General features: G+C 41.5%; 1 long non-coding RNA gene across 10 annotated transcripts in view; it reads right to left on the bottom strand.

Moving 5' to 3' along the window:
* The window catches only part of LOC117244123, a 51,855-nt gene extending 36,550 nt beyond the window's left edge, over positions 1 to 15,305 (bottom strand). For 5 of the 10 annotated variants that reach the window (XR_004496610.1, XR_004496614.1, XR_004496611.1 and 2 more), the window contains exons 1-3: positions 4,025 to 14,749; positions 3,145 to 3,387; positions 1,205 to 1,306 (exon numbers count right to left, since the gene is read on the bottom strand). This is a non-coding gene — a long non-coding RNA (uncharacterized LOC117244123). The other 5 variants (XR_004496613.1, XR_004496619.1, XR_004496612.1 and 2 more) reach the window with 5 other exon arrangements.

Genomic DNA, 15,305 nt, shown 5'->3' with positions numbered 1-15,305 from the left:
GCTCCATTTTTGAAGTTGCAAATATAACCTATAGCTACCTAATTATAGGATTTAATGATACTTAATTCTGTATTTTCAGAGAAATATTATGACATCATGTCATTTTACAGGGCAAACCACTTAGCTTAATAGCTGCTATTCACTGCAGAAGCATACATTAAAAGCTATGCAATCATATGGTAAATTATGTTCATATCTCTTGGTCAAATTACAGCTTAATAACATGAGAAAACCTGTAAATAATGTGAAGATTCATGGTTTAATTATTTTTTACTAGAAAGTCATGTACCAAATAATTATGAAAAATAAAGAAACAGCCAGGTCTAATGGGGTGGAATATACAAGCAAGAATGTTTTTCTGCATTAAGCCAGGAGCTCCTGGACCAAAATGTTCATAGGAAGAACATCTTATTTTTCTTCCTCCAATCCAGGACAACTCCAGGCAGGCAAAGCAGCAGGCAGTGCTTGCCTCTCCCTCTCCCACCCCTCATGAGACCCAGTGATTGTGCAGATCACCTCAACAGGTTGATCTGAAAGGCAAATTTGGTTTGGGCAGGTTTGTTCTCTGCTGACCCAAGCTGGGCTGTGCCACACACTCAGATGTGATACAAGGGGAGAGCAGGGAATATTCAGCCAGCAGTGTAAGAACTGTTCCACACCAAACCCTGCTTATCCCAGATTAAGGTGTAAGGCCCAACTGATTAAATTTGCAACAATTTAGTCTGGAACATTTGACAAGACAAGGTTTGGATGGCAACAGTTTTACAGATAAACCCAGAAATAACAGACCTGCCCACCACTGTAAAGAAATCATACTGGCACAGCCACATGACTTCATGAAATTTAGTGTCACGGTCTCAAAGCAATGCTGTGACAACCTCATTTTGCAGGGTAAATACCCCAGTTTTATTGCTGCTATGGACAGCTGGGCTGTTTGCCTCAATTCCTGAGCAGCTCAGATATCCACAAGGGTATCTAGGGGAAGGTGCCCCTGCCCAGGGCAAGGGGTTGGAATGAGATGGGCTTTAAAGCCCCTTCCAACCCAACCCATATTCTGGGATTCTGTCTGGGAGTAACAAGTTGAAAAATGTCTCTTGTGATTGTTGGCCATGTTTGCTGCTAGAGAAGTGAGATCCTAGAGAACCTGGTGATTACATCCTTTGTACTCAAAGCTTCACTATGTACGTCTCATCTTAAAACTCACCATGGAAGACTCACGGAACGGAATTGCTCCTGCTCTGAAGGGCTGGTTTGCTGAGGAAGGCAATGACAGCAACCTTCACAGTTCTGATCAACCCACAAAGGACTGAGGAGGGAATCAGAGATAAAGTGAACAGGAAGGCAAATATCTGTCTGTCTCCAGGACATGTGAATTCCTTCCTGCCTGAAGCTCTGTGCTGCCTCTCCACCTAACTCACAATTTCTCTGTAGCACACTTCTGCTGAAATGAGCTGCACTGAGAATACCTACTAGTAGGGCTGTTTATAGTAACCCACCTCCATTTGATTTATATTAGAGAATGATCATATAAAAAGCTTAATAGGCAGTCCTGGGGGGAAAAAATAAAAAGTAGTAAGAGGGATTAGTCATGTCTGTAACCAAGATGGAACAGCATTGATAGTCCTCCATGGTGGAACCAGGCAACAGTCACTGTGCTTGCCCTGGAGATAAGAGAAATGTGTTTCCAGACTCGGCAAACCGCCACTGCTCCTCTCAAAAGCAGCAGGAGGGTCACAGGGCTGAGGTTTTGCTTCTAACCAGGCATCCTGTCAGTGGGGATTTCCTGAGGGGGGCACAAAGCACAGCACAAACTAAACCAGACAAACTGGGCATCTTCAGGAGTCAAGGGAAGTGGTAGCAGTGGACATTTCTCTGATGGCTACAGCAAGAGTATCTTTGTACCTCATGAAGATGTCTGTACAAACACAGAAATGGATTGGAGCATGGATAACCTGAAAGCACTTGGAGCATGGGAACACTTTGGCTAGGCCTGCACTGAGACTATAAACCCACATTTACAGGACACACTTGGAACTTTGTAGACCAGGATCCTAATGCTGCTGACAGAGAAGTGAATTGTAAAACATCAACATCCCTAACACCTTGCTTCAAAGTGCAAGTTGGAATTTTGCACCAGGAGTCAATCTAAGGGCAGATTTGCAATAGGTGAATCTCCATAAACCAGATTTTTTTTTTTTTCTTTTCTAACCCCCCCAAGGAAGCAATTGGGAAAAAAACTGAGTTTGAACAAAACTCAAATCCCGTTGTCAAAAGAAGAAGGAACATGCTGGATCTGAAATAGGCCAAAAAGACAACCTCAGCAGGAGACAGGAGGAGGATTAACAAGTGAAATTGCTATTTGACAGTGAGTGTTGCTGAGATGGAAAGCACAAAGGACTGGCTGACAAAAATAATTATTAGATTCACAAGTGTTTTAGATGCAAGATGATGGAGCTGATGATTTACTCAGCTCAGCAGTAAAATACTCTTCTTGTTGGCTGTTTAATTGCAAACCTGGCTGAACAGACCCCCCCCCCAGATCACAGAAATGTCATACATTAAGATTTAGAGGTAAGTCATTTAGCTACTATCTTCCCAAAACTTCAGTAAAATTCTCTTTACTAGCAAAAGAAATATGAACTACATCACAAAGGGAAGTTAGTTTAAAAATAAAAGTTATTCCAGGCCCCTGAAAAGATTTAGGGGTTCCTTCTCCCAATGCTGGGAGACAGAAATAGGCATATTGAATTTGCAGATTGGTCAAGTTCCAAAAATTTTCCAAGGTCCTTAAAATTTTATTTTCTGAAGGCACAAAAGACACAGCCTTTATTGCTGCTGAAATTAGCTTCCCTGGGTCACAGACTACTATTCAAAGAGTGATTACAAACTAAAGAGCTTTTCTCCAGTCAAAGAAGAGAAATAAATGCCATACTTAGAGTATTTTAGCAGCTCTTGCAACTGAGAATTTATTGTCTCAGAACAATGAAAATAAATGCAAAATAACTTAATTGATAAATGCTGGCTACAATCTGCAGAGGAAAAACAAGCACCCCAAAAGCAAAATAAAACCTATTTCTTTGGAGCCTTGCCAGCTTCTCCCTGAAACACACTGATCTTGGATGCCTTCCAAGGCCACCATCTCACCTGTTGTTGCAGTGGTCCTGTAGCAAACATGTTTGACTTCACAGTTTCAGGTCAAAAATATTTCTTCTGCACTGAGCATAAGCAAGTCACAGTTCAGGGACTTCTCAGCACTCACTTGAGTTGGGGATGTTGAGAGACTTTTTTCCTACGTTATTTTCTGACTTGGTAAATTTTCTGGGGGGGGATGTCATCAGCCTTTGATTCTGAGTGTGCACTGTGTCTTCAACTACCTAAAACTTGTACCTTCAATCACAGTAAAAAAATATATAAATACAAATTATAGCTCAGAGGTAGAAACTCTCTTCTTTTCCTCTTGTGGGTAGCAATTGCAAGGCTACAATTAACCTCAATTAATAGGAAGGGTAAACTTTCTACAAAGAATGTGCTGTTCAGGTGTTCTCAGTGAGAGCACTTGGCACTGCTTCATCTGCCTGTAACAGGGAGATCTGCTGGGGTGAAAATTAAAGTGGCTAAAGTTCAATCCAAGTGCAAAGCAGGCTTTTTTTCCCCCCTATAGGAAAAGCAATCCTGCTAATAAAAGCTATCTGGAGAAGTTCAGAGTCTGTTTGGATCCTGAGTGCATCACTTCCCTGAAGAGCCTCCCCTGAGACCCCCATCCCACACTCTGGCCACTGACACATTTCAGCTCAGGCTGAATTCCTTGGTTCTTCCCTGAGGTCTGTGCTCAGCCCTGTCCCTGCTGTGCCTGACTCGAGTGGACTCCCTGGATTCCTGACCTCCAGCCTGCCTCATCACCACACATTTGTGTCATTTCTGACACAGTCATCACATTTCTGCTGATCACTGGGCTGCACCCAGAACTTGTGAGTGCCACCAACCCTGCCCAGCTACTAAAAAAGTAATTTTCTGCAACCCTTACCTTCAGCAGCAGTGTAGCAATTAAGCTCTTTTCCTTGCTCTCACCATCCCTTCCTCCTATTAGAGAAAGAAATATTCAAAAGTGCCAACTCCCACTCCATCTACAGGATTGGTGGAACTGACAGAAAAAGATTGAGGTCACTAGAAATAAAAAGTTGGGGGAAATGACTAAATCCTGTACAGAACTGTCTCCTTCATGGTTTCTACTGTATTAAGATTACCATTTTCATTGTCTCCCTCACATGCCTTGAGATAGCTTTTGGATATAAAATATAAAATCTATTTCCTAGTGGCTTTCTTAGTGTTACAGTTGTAGTAATTATGGAAAAAAACAGCAATCCATGCATGCTGTTTATATGGGTTATATATCTATCCCACAGATCAGCAATACGTACCTTTAGTTTAATCTTTATGCCATCAAGCCAGCCTGCTAATTACTTACATATACTAATGAACTTTTAAACAGTGCTGCCCAAATTAGAATATGCTAGACCATGCATTGTAGAAAAAAAATAAATTACACCCCTTGAACTCAAAGGTTTTGAGTTCATAATTTTAGATTTTTATAATTTGAAATCTCCCTGTACATCTGAAGTGACTTTATGCGTATTTGAATGTAATTTGGCTTTTTAGCTGTATACTTCTGAGTGGGGTTCATACTGCCTTGTACTTCAATTGGCTCAGTGTGAAGGAAGGAGAGCAAACACCACATCACTACCTGAGATCAGGTGGCCTTTGGCTTGGGAATGACCTCACCTAACCTAAAATGGAAGGTACAGCAGAAGGTCTGAGTAAGAGAGACTGAAAAGATAAAAATCTTTAAAAGCAAGCGGATACATTTCATTGTCTTATTTTCGCCTCAGTTTTTTTTGTATTCTCAGAATCCAGAAATATACATGTCCTGCACCTTCCTTCCCACTTAATCCTAGTTCAAATACCCATCCCTACTGGAAAGAATGTTTTCTACATGCACAGTGCTCCATATCCAGGTTAAAACTAATCACATTTGTCAGGTGAGATTTCAGTGCTGGCTTAAAGCATATGTGAAACTACGGCCTCGTTACTCAGCAAATTTTATCTAATTACCAGAAGCCACAAGGGATGACCCCACTGCTGTAACATTTCATAGCTCCCATTCCCAAACTTGATGGGTTGTGTTGTCCCCTTCCATCAGGCTTGTGACCCAAATACCAGCGCACATGAACAAATTCCCATCCCCCTGGAGACCCAGTTTGTATCTGCAATGGGCTCCAGCTCACAAATTACTGCTGTTCTGCAGAGTGAGCTTTAAGCAAACTTCTCCTGGTCTGGCAGTCCTGGCCTCATGTGCACCTCATTCCACTGGGGTCAGGAGGCAGAGGGAAGTGTAGGATCAGGATGGGAAGATGCAAAAAAATCCAGGCCCATCTTGCAGTGCTGTTCCTTGGTCCCCACTATAGGCAGCACAGCTGAGGAGATGCCTTTGTTTCCCATTTAGAAAATCTGTTCCATTGAGGATTTCTGAAAACAGAACCATTTCATTCCAGCTCAACTCCATAGCTTGGTTTGTGCTCCTCTGACAAGCCATTAATCTATCTCACACACACAAGGATCCATATAGGAGAGGAAAAGCCTTGCTTCTGGACTACTTGGGAGACAACACAGGGCTTTTACAGGCCCTTATCACCCACCCAGCAGAGGAGGGCTGACAATGGCACATTTTCTTCTAGAACAATCTACTGCAGCCATTTCTCCCCGCCAAGAAAACAACTGAACTATTCTGAAAGGTTAGAGATTGGACTACTTTTTTAAAGGAAGAATAGAATTTAGTCTTCCTGCTATTTTCCGTGAGAAAATCTCCATGTTTGCCCCAGAGTTCCCCTTTTGTGTCTAGTCTAGACTATCATAATAGATCTGACAATTGTTTTTATTGCATAACTTTGGGACACAGACTCAGAATTTGGTTATTAGAAAAATTCTGCTTTGAATAAGATAGGACAATGTGTGGCTTTTAAAAAACAAACCATGAATGCCTCTTTTGTTGGTTTGCTTTCAAACTTGATTCCTCAGTCCAGAAAAAAAAGCAAAAGCTATTAGATATATTTTAGATTGTGCCAAACAGTAACACCCATAGGAAGATTTATTTTTCCTACATTTCTTCCTGTGCATAAGGACACAGTGGGATTCTTGATGCAGAGAAAAATAGGATTTGACCTTAAATTGCTGTCCCAAATGATAGTAAAGTGATAATCCCATACCAACACTAGATAAAACTCATGATCACCAATTCACCAAGTTAATCTATTAAATCATCAGGGCTGGACATCCTGCCAGTCACTCACAGCTAAAAACTCTGAAGTACTTGTATCATCCTTTGTCATTACTTGCTCCTCCAGGCTGGATACAATCCACACTTCTCCAAGGAGTGTGGTGCTGTAAATCTCTGTAAAGCAGTTTTGTTGCACTCATGGCTACGACACTCCACTATTTACTGAAGAAATTCCCCTGCACAGAAGACACAGACAGCCTTACAAGACATTAAAAATACAGCTGATTTAGATGTGGTTTCTGCTAAGTACCTTTAGATTAAGCTATTTTTGGTGCTATTTTGACTTCCTCCACAGTTTAACCTTCCAGATTACTTCTCTGTCCTGCTTTACACTTGGAAGGGATGGAAAAACTTGTTAGTGGTGTTAAATGGAACAGAGATTCCTGCTAATGGATTATTGATCATACTTGAGTGATCTTTAGAGTAGCACAAGCAGAATGCCTTTCTTCCCTCTGTATAAGAAACTAATATTAAAAATATTAGCATTACATGCTGATTATTTTCATGAGGGAAAGCATTAAGCACAAAGCACATCTCTGCTGTAAGAGGAGGTGGCATCTCTATTTAACCCAAGATTTTACAGGGTATTTCAAACTCTGAGAACCCCTTCACCAAAAAAAACCAAAACAAACAAAAAATCAGTATAAAAGTTGCCCATTACTCAGCCATAACCACTAGCATGTTTGGCTGAAACACACCACAAAGTCATTTGCTACCTCCCCACAATACCAATTTTAAACAGAGCAAGAATGAAAGACTTGGCAGAGGAAAAGTGCTATTTTATTTCATGTACACTGTCCTAGAAACTTTTTTTCTGCTTTATGGATTGTATCTAACAGGTGTCTTGAAACCAACCCATAGTCCTTTTCCATCTACAATCCAGGACATATTAGATAGATTTGGTTTTAAGGCTAATTTGCTGTTAGGTGACACCTAACTAAATCATAACCTTTCTTTCCTACAGCTGGAATCAAATGCCAGTATTTTAGTTTTACTTTTTATAAAGTCAGTTTTCAGAAATAACTGATAATAACTTATAATAATAACTGGACAACAGGCTGGTCAAAAAGTTATATGTAAATATAGATCTTCATCTAAGATCCTGCCAGGGTTAAAATCATCAAACTGGAGACTCTATGAATAAATATCCCCTGTTTTCAACTAAGTTTGTAATGAGGTTAGAACAGTTAAAGGCACCCCAGGTTTACATCTGCACAGTGCTGTCACACTGTGCTAATCCAGCCTTTCACTCTGGCCCAGACAGCTCCCTGGAACACTCACAGCACAACACATGCTTCTAATTACCCATTTTCTCTGTGCAGGCAGCTCTCAAGACCTGCATTTCCCAAATCATTGAAGTCTAATTCCCCAGGAAGAAAACACATGCAGCATCTTTGCTGCAGTCCTGGAAGGAAAGAGGGAATGACAAAATTCCACAGACAAATTGGTTACCTACACCAGCATCTTTCATATTTTGGGAAGTAACTTGGAGGTATTTGGACCCAATCCTACCTTGCAGGAAGGAGTGAAGTTGGCTTTTGCCGTGGGAGGTGTTGCTGACATGCCCCTCGGGACTCTGGTGACCTCTGTGACACAAGGAATGCATGGCAGCTTCTGGGGCAGGCCTGTTGTTTTCAGCCTGTGATGCCAAGTTTCTCGTTCTACCCCACCTACAGAATTGCTTATTGCTACCTGAACACAGAGCTTGCAGGGATGCTTCCTTAAATTCTCCAAAGGATGTTCACTGGGGAAAAAAGATTCTAAGGATAGAAATACTTTTTTTTTTTTTAAGTTCTATTTTTTTAGTTCTAATTTTCCCTTCACAGTGGAAAAGACCAGCCACAAAGGAACGTGATCAAAGACTAAGTTTAGTCACAGGTATGACAGAAGAGAGCAGCAGTTTAAAAATACAGCTTGCCAAAGGCTGAACAATAACTTATGGACTGAAATAGAGAAATGAGTGAAAAAACAGGTAAAGCTTAAACAGAAAAAAAAAAACAATATGTAAAATCAAGTTCACTGTGAAAACACAAAAAAATAATAACCAAGAATCCTAATGAATTGGAAGATGATTGTGTACATACTACATACATTCAAAAAGCTACAAGCTCATCTTCAAAAAGCTTGAAAAGCATGTGAGAGCTTTTCCTTCAGCACAGTGTTATTTGCCCAAAACTGAAAGCTGCATTTTCTGCCAAATTGTTTCTTAGTATCACCTCTCCAAGAAAAACTTAGTGATTTGGTTTCTACTCCTTCCATCCTTCTACCTCTTTCTTTTCCCAACATAAAGAGATGTTTCTGATTTCCAAAAGAAGCAAACTAAAGGAGCTTGTTTCTGAATTATAGCCCCATGTTCATCACTTGAGGAATACATTTTCATTTCAAGGCTGTTCACTGTAGAACTGGGAAGGGATAGCCAAGTTGTACATATGACAGCATGGAAGGTAAAGGCAATGCATTAAAAACACCTGGAACTGCTGAGGCACACCTTGGAATTTAGGCTCAGTTATACAGCTCAGATAAATCAATTATAAAACAGTCTCACTTGGAGCCATAACCTTTATTTTATCCTGATGCCTTTATGAATTTGGCAGCCACTAAAGCCACTGATTACCATGGAAGTGACACCTACCACCCTCACATTAATACCCTGGCATTCATCTCCTGTGATCCACAGTCCCAGCTACAGAGGGGAGCAAGAGGCTGACTTATTCCAGAAAGGGCATTACTGTAACCTGTGGATACAAAGTGGGTTTTTTTCCAGTTTAAATCAATGGCTGAAAGTTATCACATGCCTAACTAAAATGTAAAGAGGACAGGGCTTCACCAACCTTGCGAATATCAAGAATTTACTAAAGACAAAACAATCATCTTTAGTGGAGCTATTCCTCAATTGCCATCTGGAGCTATTTTACTTGTTAGAGAGAGAAGATTATTGCCTCAAAAGCTGAAAGATCAAGTAGTGCCCCAAATCAAGTCGTTATCACAATGAAGTTAGCAGTTCCATTTTAAATACAAAGTGGACCAAAGTACCAGACAATTGACCAGAGACAATTGTTAGATTTAACACTGTGTAAAGTTTATTGGGGAGAATCACTAGTCTCTGCAAATGGCACTTGGAGCACTGACACTATGGAATATTTTAGCCCAGATTCCTGAATTTTACAGTTTGATTGATATTTTGGAACACAAATCCTACTAGCTTTCCTTAAAAAAGCCAAACCCTTAAGGTCCTTCAAAAGTTGCAATGGGTTAGACCAAAAAATAAAGCTAAGAAATTGTATCAAAAGCAGGTATTTAAAAAAACCCAAAACAACACAAAAAAAAAAGTAAAAAAAAAAACCAACCCAAACACTTCCAGAACTAATGAATATTTCAGAGATGACCAGATCTGGTTTAACAAAAGGGTGACAGCTTGGGGTTTGCCTCCTTGCAAGATTTTATTAACATAGCTTTATGGCAGTCCCTGTGTCAGCAGAACAGCTCTGCTGGGACACACAGCAGACTTCACACCATCTTCCTGACTGAGTCACAGCATCACAGAAAATGGTTCACAGCTGCAGATTCTAGAATTGTTCCTAGAGCTGAGCCTAACAGAATTTGTGCCAAGTTTATTACAGTTAAACATTTCTTGAAGAACACCTGATCTCTCTTAAGTTATGAGTATTACTTTAACCACACAGTGCAAAAGGAATATTCATATCTCACTGTGCTCACTTGTTTACATAGAGCCCCACATTAAAGACTTTTTTCAGTAAGGATTTTGTAAACTCACTTATTTGAACTTTATTAGAGGGAGGGGGAAATTTCTTACCTTTGTGTCCTGACCTCAATTCAGCATCAACACAATTCACATGAATATGGCAAGAAAGCTTTGGCCAACAGAAGAATCCAGTTATCAATGAGACATCAAAAAGATGGGATCTTTAAAAGACTGCAGATGGAGAATTTGTAATACTGAAGTTTTTTTCCCAGTGTTTTTTTCCAGTTCCTTCTTAGAATGTTTTTCATTGATTTGCACATACAATGAAAAGTTATTTTACAGTTTGAAGCTTAATGCCTAAACCTTTCTGAGGGCTATTTTAATTATCTCAAAACATTCATCAATCAGCACTTCAGGAAGTTTATTGATGAATATATCCCTACCTGGCTTTTCCTCAGTCATGTTTTACACATTTCATACCTTTATTCTCTCAAATGATAATCACCAGTTGTCTCTGAAATTGTGCCCATCTGTGTAAAACACATTGATAATGAGATACCCAGGTTCAGTTAAAATATTCTGGGTGCTCTTGAAATTACTTTAGGCCACTACCCTGCTGCTGTTCCAAGCAATGCCCACAGCTACTCCCTAATTATGTTGTCCTTTCCTTTGCCCTGTCACCAAGCAAAGGAATATTTAATTAGCTCTCCACTTTCTCCCTCAGCTCTATTTTCCAAGTTTTCCCTTGGACTGAACTTTCCACACCACCCCCCCCCCCAGCCCCCACAAGGACACATCAGTTTTTATTTCTTCTCTCCACTCAGTTACATTCAATTTCCCGTTTCCAAGATTTTTAGATTATGTTGTATTATTTCTTCCTACTTGTGTTTGTAACACCTGGCTTATGATCGTCTGCAAATGCTGTTAATATTCTTCTTACATCCAGCCTCTCAGAAATCATTGATCTGGGACATTCATCAAAACAGACAGTTGCTTTCTTCCACATAAGAATAAATGAAATTAAATGCAAAACTTGTTTGGCCAAAGACACGGTAAAGGTGGAGTCAAACAAAAGTAATTAAAGAATAAAAAAAGTACATTAGAAGCTCTTCCAAAGAAAAAAGAAAACAATTAAGAATGGCAGCAGATGCTCAGTGAGAAGAGGGATGCTCAGGCAGGATTAGTTCTGCCATTTCTAGAATGACACGAAGCAAGAGTGGAAGGACAGAACAAATTCTCTGCATTCCTTTCATTAGCCAAATATATTTCCTGGTCCTATCACATCAATAATCCCAGAACAAAGTGGGACAGCTGCAGGAGAAAGTGGAAACTACAAGGAATCATTCCCTGCTTTGAGAAGAAAGCTCTGGCCCTGGACACAGTGTGGTAAAATGAAAACTCTGCAGTCAGGACACGCCCCCCATAAAGACATGGATGGGGAAAGGACCTTTCCTGAAGGATGAGGTGGAGGCTGGAGCTGTTTACAATGACACTCGACATTAGCAGATTGTTTCAGTTGTGTGTTGCCCAGACATCCTTGAAAATTTACAGCTGGCAATTTCCTGTGAATGCCTCATTCCTTTCACTTCAGCCTCACTCAACACCTGCCTTCTCTTTGCCTTATTTTCCCAGCTCTATTTTATTCTCTTCCCTGGTCTTTCCATTTACAAGTCCTACTTCATCAGTCAAGAAATTATGACACCAACTTGATATTTTTCTCTTATTTGTATGCCTCGTTCCTCTATCAGAACCTCAGCTTTCCCAGATGCACAACCCCTAATGCTGGCAACACCACCCAAGAAAACCATTCTGGTTCTGAAAAACCAAATTGACTGAGCTATAGGAGATGATCTGCTAAGGAAAATTTTACAGGAAGAATATCCAAAAGCAAACAAAAAAGCTTTAAAGAGTAAAAAAAACTGCATAAAAGGTAAAAGGAAGATCTCTCCAATTTTGGGGTCAAAGTTAATAAGTTACTAGTTACTAGGCAAGTAACTGCTTGCCTATCCACATAGCTTTTATTTTGTGACACTCTCAGACCTTGGTGGCACAGCCCATCATCCCCAAATAGTGTGTGCAGGGATTAAAAAAGCATTCAAAATACGTTAACTTCTACAAATTGTGGGGCCCTTGTGAAGAACAAATAGACCACAAAAACTTAGTTACTTAATTCTGCCCATACCCACTCCCTGCTTTGGTTTGTGCTGCTGGGTCTACCCTCACCCATTATTTTTTGCCAGGCTGAAGAAGCCCAGTTCCCTCAGTCCCTTCACCTTAAAGACAGGCTCTGTTGGACTTGCACAGGGTTCTCCACATCTTTCTTGTGGTGGTGGACCAAAAGCCAGGCACAGTGTGCCAGATGCAGCTGCTGAGTGACCAGCAGACAAAAAGAATCACTTCACTTGATGTCCTGGTTATGCTCCTTTTGATCCAGCCTAGTGTGCAGTTAGCTTTTATCACTACCAGGCCACACTGCTGACCTGAAACCCAAGCAAATTTTTCTATTGATTCCAGCAAGGCCGAAATACCAGACTGAACATCTAATAAAGGAGCCATCAGACAGGGAACAGTGGCAACAAAACAGCAAGCACAAGCTTACTACAACTCCTGACAGCATGTGTGGGAGAAAAGCTGTAATCAGATACACCCACCCTGCTAAAACAGCTGCATTTTACTGACTGAGTTGCCAGTTTCTCAATTTCTGAACCAGCCTTCACCTGGCTCCTAGCAGAAGGGAGATGGGAAGAGTTTGGTTTTCCCAATTTGCAGAAAGATAGGAAGGCTATTTCTAGAAAAAATTAATGTGTTGTTTGAGATAACAGCGATGAGGCAGGAACTCTCCCCTACCCAAGCACAGGATTTAGCAAAAAAACTGGCAGAGCCAACCCCTGCTGTGTTTGTTACTCCTGCAATTTATTAAAACCACATTGCAATCTGGGGCATTACCAACACCTGATGAAATTGTGAGGCTGCATCGACTCCCAGAATAATTAACATTAATTTAAGAAACTAATTTAAAGGTTTAAACATTTGTCTCTTACATACATACACAAAGAAAATAGAAGTGAACCCTCTGCACAAGCAGGAGTTAAAAGAATCTGTCTTTTTGGTCTCTTACATCAGTTTGTTTTGAACACCAGAGCTAGCTAGAACATCAAAACACACATAGGAACTGTTTATTCTAAGTGCTAGAGTTACAGCCCTGCTTTTAACTCACCAACAGCTTGCTATGCCCGTGCATTCTACTGGAATCACTTTCAAATTCAATCCCAGCAGCTCCAGTGCTATCTTCAATTACAGTCACTCTGCAAAGGCCAACCCACCAGAGCAAGACAAACAAGCTGAATTAAACAAAGCACTGTTACCACCCTGACATAGATGTTAACAGGATGCAGTTCCTTTTAGGCGTGATAAAATATAAAAGAGACCATTCACATTCCAGCTCTTCAAGCCTTAAATGCTGCAGAAATTTTCCCAAGAAACTTGACTGAGGAATTAAGCACAGTAATACATCACATTAAGCCAGTATTACATCACACAGGATCTGATCTGGCACCACACCTGCCTGCATCCTCTGAGATTCTGCTCAAAACACAAATGTGTCTTTGAATACAAGATTTCTCCAGTTGTCCCAGAAAGAAAATAAAGAAACCACATAACACACACCCACAAAATGAAGATTGAGGGACTGCAATCCCCACTGCACTCCTAGAATTGGTCAGGCAATTAGAACAGTGTAAGTATGTGTAATTGTATTTATTTATTCAAGCATATTGTGGTTTTCATTGCATTGGCAATTTTTTGGGGTGACTACAGATGCCCAACTTTAAACTGTTGTGCCCGACAGAAGGTATGGATTTAAAAATTCCCATGGAAGAAATACAGGTTTTGAGCCCCATCCAGCAGCTACATGGCTGAACACACTATCTGTGAAGTTAGAAAGCCAACAAAGGCTTCAAAAAGCTAGTTAAGTGTCCTTCTTATGACTTACTATAGTAACAGCACAGCACCTGCCTGCTAGATACAAACTTTGCACCAGTTGTAATTTAGCCACTACTCCCGAGCAGTCTACACACCACAAAACACTACTTTTTTTTCCTTTTAAAACTCTACAAAAGTGCTTAAGCATCCCTCCCATACCCCCAGCAGCAGCACAGGTGAACACCACCTCAACAAAGGTATAGTTTCCTTGGAAGCCACCCAGAGAGCATTCCACAAATCAAAAGTATCACTTCTACAAGTTTCACTGACCATTGCAATGCCATCCCAAAAACAAAGTAACTGCTTCAACTGAAGTGATGAAAATGAAAGTTTGTTCCTAGAAGGTTCTTAAATACTTCCTAATAGTAGCCTCCTCATAAAAGCGAGTCCCGAGTTTCTATAGCCAGGGCTTTTCCAATTAAGGAGGTAAGACTGAAAAATATGCATATGTAGGTAGAGAGAACATTCACTTGTAGGAGCTTTTCCACGTGAAAGTTGGCAAGCACGTTCTCTGCTCCTCCAGGCAGCAATGAGATGAACAACCATAGCCTGGTGAGTTTGTGCCACCACAGAAAAACCCCAAGAATCATCCCTGTTCCCATCCGGTTACCTAAAACACCTCACGCAGCTCGACATTTGGATAAATCTAAAGCCAGCCTTGCCTGAAGCACACTTTGGAGGGCGGCTGCAGGAAGCTGGACACCCCATGGGCAGAGGCATCCTACCGGAGGGGACACACACCTCACTCGCAATCTGCACAGGCTCCGGCGGAGAGCACGGGACTGCTGGGGTAAGGGACAGCAAGCACCCACCGGGGGCTGGTGCTCCTGCTGCTCATAGGGCCCTCTCTACACCGGAGATATTCTACTCCACTTCGCCCAGAGACGGAGAGACCTGTGGGGCAGCGCCCGCCATTGCCACACAGTCCCCACACAGAAGGTGCCCCCATCTCGTCGCTGCACGCCCTCAGAAACAGCGCCTCAGCACGAATGGGATGGTGCTCGAACCCCTTCCCCTCACGGACCAGCGACCCGAATCGTTTTCCCCAAACTCCATCCCCTCACGGGCCAGTTCCACGAACCTACTCCCCTCCTGGGCCAGCACGGCTGAGTCCTTCCACCTCAGTGAGGTGAGCCCCCACGAACCCCTTCACGCAAACCCCTTTAGCTCACTAAGGAAAGACCCCCGAGTCCCTTCACCTCACTGAACAGAGCCCTCCCCCAAACCTTTCTCCTCACACGGATCAAGCTTCCTCCCGAGCCCCTTCCCCTCACGGGGCCGCCCGCCCCG

Source organism: Parus major, chromosome 3 (assembly GCF_001522545.3).
Source record: "Parus major isolate Abel chromosome 3, Parus_major1.1, whole genome shotgun sequence".
NCBI classification, from domain to species: Eukaryota; Metazoa; Chordata; class Aves; order Passeriformes; family Paridae; genus Parus; species Parus major.
Note: the sequence above shows the minus strand (reverse complement) of the source record. Positions and strands in the feature narration are given on the sequence as shown.